The sequence below is a fragment of the Cyprinodon variegatus genome, unplaced genomic scaffold (assembly GCF_000732505.1).
Source record: "Cyprinodon variegatus isolate N-32 unplaced genomic scaffold, C_variegatus-1.0 Scaffold74, whole genome shotgun sequence".
Classification (NCBI taxonomy): Eukaryota; Metazoa; Chordata; class Actinopteri; order Cyprinodontiformes; family Cyprinodontidae; genus Cyprinodon; species Cyprinodon variegatus.
In genome coordinates, this window is record NW_015150527.1 from 1,119,410 (window position 1) to 1,127,137 (window position 7,728).

Here is a 7,728-nt window from a genome sequence, read left to right on the forward strand (position 1 = left end):
TGAGGCCCAGGCATGGAAAATGGACTGGATAGCCCATATTTATGGGGAATTGGGTTATGCGGCTGCCAAACACAAATAGAAGAAAACCACTGGTATTCTCTCTGGAACATTCCCAGCGAATCCGAGGGCAAGTGCACAAGAAGTGTGTACATTAAACACAGGCAAAGCCCAGAGAATATGGGTCTGGAACCCCCGGGACGCCCTACCAAATTGAAAGAGCCAAAACAAAAAAAAAGAGCAGTCAAAAGTGGCTTTTTGCAATTTGTCAAAGCAGTGTGACAGATTTATGCTTGTGTCGATTGCCGTGAATTTATCGAAGAACAAGAGATGAATTAAAGAAAAAAAAAACAACAAAAACAAAAAATTGAAAGCCTTACAGTCTTTTAAAAAGCAGTCGCTAATCAACAGTGTGATTATTTACGCAAAGATAACTTGCTCCAGAAGCACTCTTGCCTTGCAACCATAAGGTCTGGAGTTTTAATCTCCACCTGTTTGGACCAGAGTTCTTCTCTAAATGTTGCAGTGGGTTACAAAATTTCATATTCAGTTTTTACTTTTAAATTCAAGCAGGAAATAATTATTATTTCAATGTTATCTCTGATCAGGAAATACTGTTTTAACATACGCATGAAACTGTTGAAATTAGATGTGCTGTTTTTATTTGACATCATAAAGCCTCCATTCGTTTAACCTTTCTGTTTTACTTCTTAAACTAATAAAAAACTTTTCTCCCATTTTGTCATTAATTAGTTATTATAAGAAAATCAAACCTACTATCTTCTGATAGCTAATTCTTTTTTTTAGCTTTTTTTTTCTTGGCCTTAATTATCCATATTCTCCTGCTTAGTCCTGTCAGGGTTGTGGTGGGGCCAATGCCTATCTCTGGCAGTTTATAGACGAGAGGCGGGGTACACCCTGGACAGGTCACCATTCTGTTGCAGGGGAACACTGGCGTGATAAACCAGACTAAATGTGAGATTAAATGTGTAATTTAGTCTGGCCCAGTTGAATGAAACAATGGAAGATTGTTGATGAGAACAACCTGTTGTTTTTCAAACCATTTCTGTGACTATTGGCCAACGCTCAGACTAATGAGCATTGGCCAATAGGCACACACATGGTTTGCCTATTGGCCAACGCTCTGACCAAGGACCGCAACTGACTGTGAAATAGAAAGCACAACAGAAAGCTGGTGGGGGAGAGTTAACAAACAGCCTGTTGGTAAAAGGGTGAATACGTCCTTCTTAAAAATTAATGAGCATAGAGCCTCTCCCTGCTCACCTTTCAACGAAAACCCCAAGTCTAATCCTTCCAAAATTGTTTCCAAAGGTGAGTCAAAAATCGCCATCAGAACCAGCGCTCCTTCCGACACGACTATGCCAAGAGAGGGCCGCTGCAGACGGGCTGCGGTTAGCCCTGGCTGCCATTAGCCTCGGAGGTCCGCTGGTTGCCGTGGTCCTCCAAACTTTGGAAATTGTTTTTTTAATGACGCATTAAATCGGTAAATTGACCATATACTGACGCTTTAAAGTATAATATTCTCCCCTTAAATGATCTTAAGACGTACTTTTATTGAACAATAGCAACAGAAAAGAGAACTTTTAACTTGCAATGGAGTCTCCTTTGAAAGCTGCTGCTACCGCAGTGCATGCTACTGTTCAATAGTTGTTGCCATCTTCCTTGTTGCGCTTTCTCCAGCGTCGTTCCGCTTTGTCGTTCCGCCCTCAAAACCCCACCCACTTTGCATCCAAAAATTCAAAACACATCTCTGTGTTGTGATTGGCCCGCCAGTTCTAGGGCCTGGGGTATTGATCGAGGCTAGACCACTCGCAGGAAAAAATTATTTTGGCCGCTTGGGCTAGTTTACTAGGCTAGGAGAACACAGATACAAACAGGACACAACCATTCACGCATACACTCACGTCTAAGGAAAATTTAGAGAAGCCATTTAACCTAACAGTCATGTTTTTCACTCTGGGGGAGGAAGCCGGAGTACCCGGAGAGAACCCAAGCATGCATAGGGAGAACATGAAAACTCCATGCAGAAAGACCCGGGGCCACAAATCGACTCTGCAACCTTCTTGCTGCAAGGCAACAGTGCTACCCACTGCCCCAATGTGAAGCCCTGTCAATTTTCCACTTATCCTAATTTTTCATGACAAATTGATGCTAATTAATATAGTTATTCATCATTTTAGGAAGAGCGATGGTGAATAAAACATGTTTTGGTAAGTTTTGCCTTTAAAAAAAAGTTGATGAATTTTGGCATTTGATTAGTTTGAACTTGTTTTACAGGCAAATGCACAAAAAACTCACATTTGTAAGCTAGAAAGTAAAGTGGAAATAAAGTAATATATTTGGTGATAATGATTACATTAAATCCAACCTTTCTACCCATCTAGCTACAGCAAGTTATGCTGCTTTAAAATTGGCTTTACTGAAAAGTGGGGTTTCACCCTATCAGCAACAGCCCTGATACGTCCTACAGGAATTTTGGCTTTAGAAGCAACTTAACACTAGAAATGTAAGGACTATATCTATATATGTATCTGCATACATCTGAGTGGTAACTTTTTGTGTGGTAGAGTGCATCTCCTCCAAACGTCTTAAACAAGCTTTACTTTGCAATCACAGCTTGTACATCTTTCCCTACCATAATTCTTACTTCCACTAAACTTTCCGACAAGATGCTTTGATGCAGAAATCCAGAAAGAAATATGTCTTTTTGCCAATTACCTTTCGTTACCTGATCTTCTTGTGGAGGTCAGTAACTGCTGGAAAAGGTGTCATGTTTGCCATTTTTTTTTAAAAAGTTTTCTTTTAACATGAACAAATGTACCATCAAAATTAGCAGAAATGCATGCTGATAACGTATACCACTAGGTGTGTGTTATGAGTTTATATAATAGACAGATTTTTTTTCTTTTTTAAAAGATTTATTGAAATGAATGAACTTTTCAAGTAATAATGATTTCAAGATGCCCCCATAAGTGAACCGAATTAAGTACAACTTTACACGGTTTGTGTTTTGCATTGTCAATGTTACTCTTTCACTCCCATTAATACACAATTATGCACAGAAATAAGTATGAGTGTGGGTGTTTTCCAAGTAAATGAATGGACTATAACACAATACCTAACTAATATTGTTTCTAACTCTGAAGAGAAAAGCAGCTCATTAAACTGCTTCATGCATAATAAATTCCTGGTTTTTAAAGCAGTGTTAAATGAAAAGTTACTTCCTGAAGTAGAACTATTTAACAGAGAACCAATGATTTCACAAAACTTTATCTCTGTAACAAAATTGGTACAAGCACAATTTACGGATTTTCTTTTGTCTATTTTCAAATATTTTCTCGGGTTCTAAATTGACAGAAAGGTTATTAACCATCCCAATGAATTCAATGCATCCCCTTCCTATTGAAAGGTCAGCCTTAAAATCATTCTATTTGCAAGGGTACTGGGAGCCAGGCACACAGCGCAGCTAATACGTATAGTTTTTATTTCATGGTGTGTTTTGCTATCTAGCATTGATATATGATTTATATTCAGTAGAAAGACGCATATTGTGAGGTTTGGATCTAAGCAGAAACTCAGCGAAAATCTTTTTCAGAACTGCTCTGAAAGCTTCTCGCTGAAGCTCCCCTTTAACCTCTCATCCATCTGCTTCTTCCCCTCTCCTCCCATGTGGATATGTTTTGAGAAAACTCCAAAAGCACAGATTTTCTGTCAGACTTCTGTTTTAATTATTATTTTTTTTAATTCTCTAATATACTGATCCTCTCAAAAATAGAGCTGGAAAGGTTCTTAAGCCACCCCCCGAAAAACAGCCAGTGTGTGAAAAATGAGATGAGAGGCAAATATAAAAACGGGAACACATGGGCAGCAGAGAGGGTTTGGCCGTGAATACTGATGGGATGATCATTTGCCATTCAGTTGTGCACGAAGAAGCTTGTCCGGCTGGCTTGAAGTGGGGAAAGAAACAAGAAAAGAAGATGGGAGCTGAGCTTTGGGGACCACGACATCTGGCACGATCTCGCACTCTCTACTCGTCACGTTTTTTTAGCCCTTGTTTATTTCTGGGGGAATTGCTCAGTCCATGGGGGAGTTGTCTGCAGGAAATACAGACATCAATCTCCCAAAACATGCAGGAGAAATAGAAACAGATCAAAGCAGTGCTCTCCTCACCACTTATGAATAACTGTGCTATACGGTCCTACAGTGCTATAAAAATTGTTCACTCTCTTACAGAATTACACTGTTATTGCTGTTTTCTTATTCTTGTCAGGCACTATATTATCAACTGAATAAATTCAAAGAAAGCTGATGGACATTTGTCCCACTACTTTAAACAGATGTTCTTAATCCAGTCAAATTATAAGGTAACTAATCATCTTTAAGACCACGTCTTAATGTTAATCAGGCCACTTCCAAACCTTTTTTATTTTGGATTGGTTCAGAGACGGACTTGATTAAGATCAATACACAAACTATTGATTGGACTTTTTACTTTAGGATTTTCTGGTAGGTTCTGCTAGGTTCTATGCTAGCACCTCCGTGTTTTATGAGGGTAGCAAACAATTTTTTTTTGAAATGGTTGGTTTTAGACCAAATTTAGTGAGAAAATATTCTCCATTAAGTCACACTTGTGCCTATAGTCTGCCGAACATTAAGCTACTACTGAGGTGTGGTGGTTTTATAACTCTTCAAAGAGAATTATTTTTGCCCCTCTATAAATAATCATTAATGGATACTAACAGAGATGAGAGTGACCTTCAGTGCGTTATACATTGTTTTGGCTTTTTTTGTGACCATGTTTTCTCCATTTGTAGTTAATACCTCTTGCTGTGCCAAATACCTATGGGCTTTACAGACAAGACAGGTTTGAGCATGTGCACTGGGCTACAGCTAGTTATAATACCAAAATCTGGTCATATATATTGCGGATTCAGACAAAAATAGGGCTGTGTCCGAACGTCCATCCTAACCCTTCAATCACTATACAGAGCAGATACTACATACTGAGGGCCACGTGCCTTTGGATCCCAGCACAGTCCCAGAACCATCTTTGTTTTCTGGCTGAATCTTAACCTTGCCCCAAAACGCTAACCCTAAGAACTAACCCTCCTCTGCATTCCTCGGAGGGTCCGCCACATTAAGGACCGTCCCAAACCACATGTGGGTAGGGCGAATGGACCGTTCAGCCCTTAAATGGCGAGTTTGCTTTAGCGCAGGCTCAGTGGAATTTGGCAGCGGGTTAAACAGTGAACTAGTGGCAAGTCCTATTTGAAATAGTTTTATTTGACTGGATAGATTTATTTTTAAGAAAATGGCAAATGTTTGATGTCATGTTAACCTGCACCAAAGAGCTACAGCCACGCACATGCAGCGTCACTATGTTGCCATAAGAAATCCAACTGAAATGGCTTTCCCTTTCAGATGGAGGGAAGAGGCTGTCCCATTCCATACAATCCAAGCAATTTCCAAAGCTATGAGTGTGACTTTATTGCGAGTGACTCTTGATAGTTAGTGGTTAGTGGATGGATGGTGCTTTGCGGGGATAACTCTTGCAAAGTATTCTGGGGTATATCTGCTCATTTAGTGACCATCAATGTACAGTACATTTCCAATGTGACAAATCTGAGTCCACTACTTTTTCATCCACTAGACAAGTGGACAGACATGAAATGGCGTAACCACTTTATAGTGCTTTATATAAGGGTTAAGGCAGACTTTTGGATACAGCCATAGTATTAGTTGTTCTTCCAGATATCTTTAGAAATGTCTTCCAGTGTAATAGATGAGAATGATTTTCTTTCTTATCTAAATAAATGACTTAATTTCTTTATTTTCACTTCTTGATTTCCTTTAGGTCATACTGGGTTACTTTTACGGCCACCTAATGCTAACGGATTATTTCAGTATCTCTACCGGATTCGAAGACTTGATGACAGAAAATATTAAAGTGTTAAGGAAAAAGCAAAAAAAGGTTTACATTTCTAAAAGATAATATATGTATACTGCTCAAACAAATTTAAGGAACACTTTGAAAACACATCAGATTTCAATGGGGAAAAAAATCATGCTGTTTATTTATATTGATATGGACTGGGTGATGTGTTAGTAACAGAAGGATGCCACATCATTTGATGGAAATGAAAATGATCAACCTACAGAGGGCTGAATTCAAAGACACCCCTAAAATTACAGTGAAAAAATTATCCGGCAGCCTGGTCCATTTTATTGAAATTTCATTGCAGCAACTCAAAATGGTATTCAGTAATTTGTATGGCCCCCACGTGTATGCACGCCTGACAACGTCGGGGCATGCTCCTAATGAGACGACGGATGGCATCCTGGGGTATCTCCTGCCAGATCTGGACCAGGGCATCACTGAGCTCCTGGACAGTCTGAGGTAAAACCTGGCCGCTTTGGATGGATCGAAACATAATGTCCCCGTGGTGTTCTAATGGAATTAGATCAGGCGAGTGTGGGGGCCAATCAATGGTATCAATTCCTTCATCCTCCAGGAACTGCCTGCATACCCTTGCCACATGGGGCTGGGCATTGTCGTGCACCAGGAGGAACCCAGGACCCACTGCACCAGCATAGGGTCTGTCAATGGGTGCAGGGATTTCATCCCGATACCTAATGGCAGTCAGGGTGCCGTTGTCTAGCCTGTATAGGTCTGTGTGTCCCTCCATGGATATGCCTCCCCAGACCATCACCCATGCTGAACGATGTTACAGGCAGCATAACGTTCTCCACTGCTTCTCCAGACCCTTTCACGTCTGTCACATGTGCTCAGGGTGAACCTGCTCTAATCTGTGAAAAGCACAAGGCACCAGTGGAAGACTTGCCAATTCCGGTGTTCTGTGGCAAATGCCAAATCGAGCTCCACAGTGCCAGGCAGTGAGCACAGGGCCCACTATAGGACGTCGGGCCCTCAGGCCACCCTCGTGAAGTCTGTTTCTGATTGTTTGGTCAGAGACATTCACACTAGTGGCCTGCGGGAGGTCATTTTGTAGGGCTCTGGCAGTGCTCCTCCTGCTCCTCCTTGCACAAAGGAGCAGATACCGGTCCTGCTGATGGGTTGTAGACCTTTTACGGCCCTGTCCAGCTCTCCTGGAGTAACTGCCTGTCTCCTGGAATCTCCTCCATGCTCTTGAGATTTTGCTGGAAAACACAGCAAACCTTCTGGCAATGGCACGTATTGATGTGCCACCCTGGACCCTAGCCAAATGCAAAACTGGTGAAAAAGAGTCAGAAAAGATGAGGATGGGAAAAATGTCAATGGCCTCCAAATGTAAAACCATTCCTGTTTTGATGGTCATCTCATTGCCCCTCTAGTGCACCTGTTGTTAATTTCATTAACACCAAAGCAGCTGAACCTGATTAACAACCCCCTCTGCTACTTACCTGACCAAATCAAGATCCTAGAAGTTTAATTAAATTGATGCTATACTCTGATTACAAAGTGTTCCTTTAATTTTTTTGAGTAGTGTACATTTTACAATGCTTTAGTTGAGTCTGTGTTGAGTAGAGAAAATCTGTAGTGAATAATAATTAAAGAGATAGACTTTATCATCCCTTCTTCTTGGACTTGAAATGTGTGAAATGTGTACAAAACTTTGTCCTCTTAGTGCATGAGAAACACTTGAAAAGTAGATAAGCAACAGATGATATCTATATTCTGGCTTTCAGTTGTCTTAGTTATCGTTAACATCT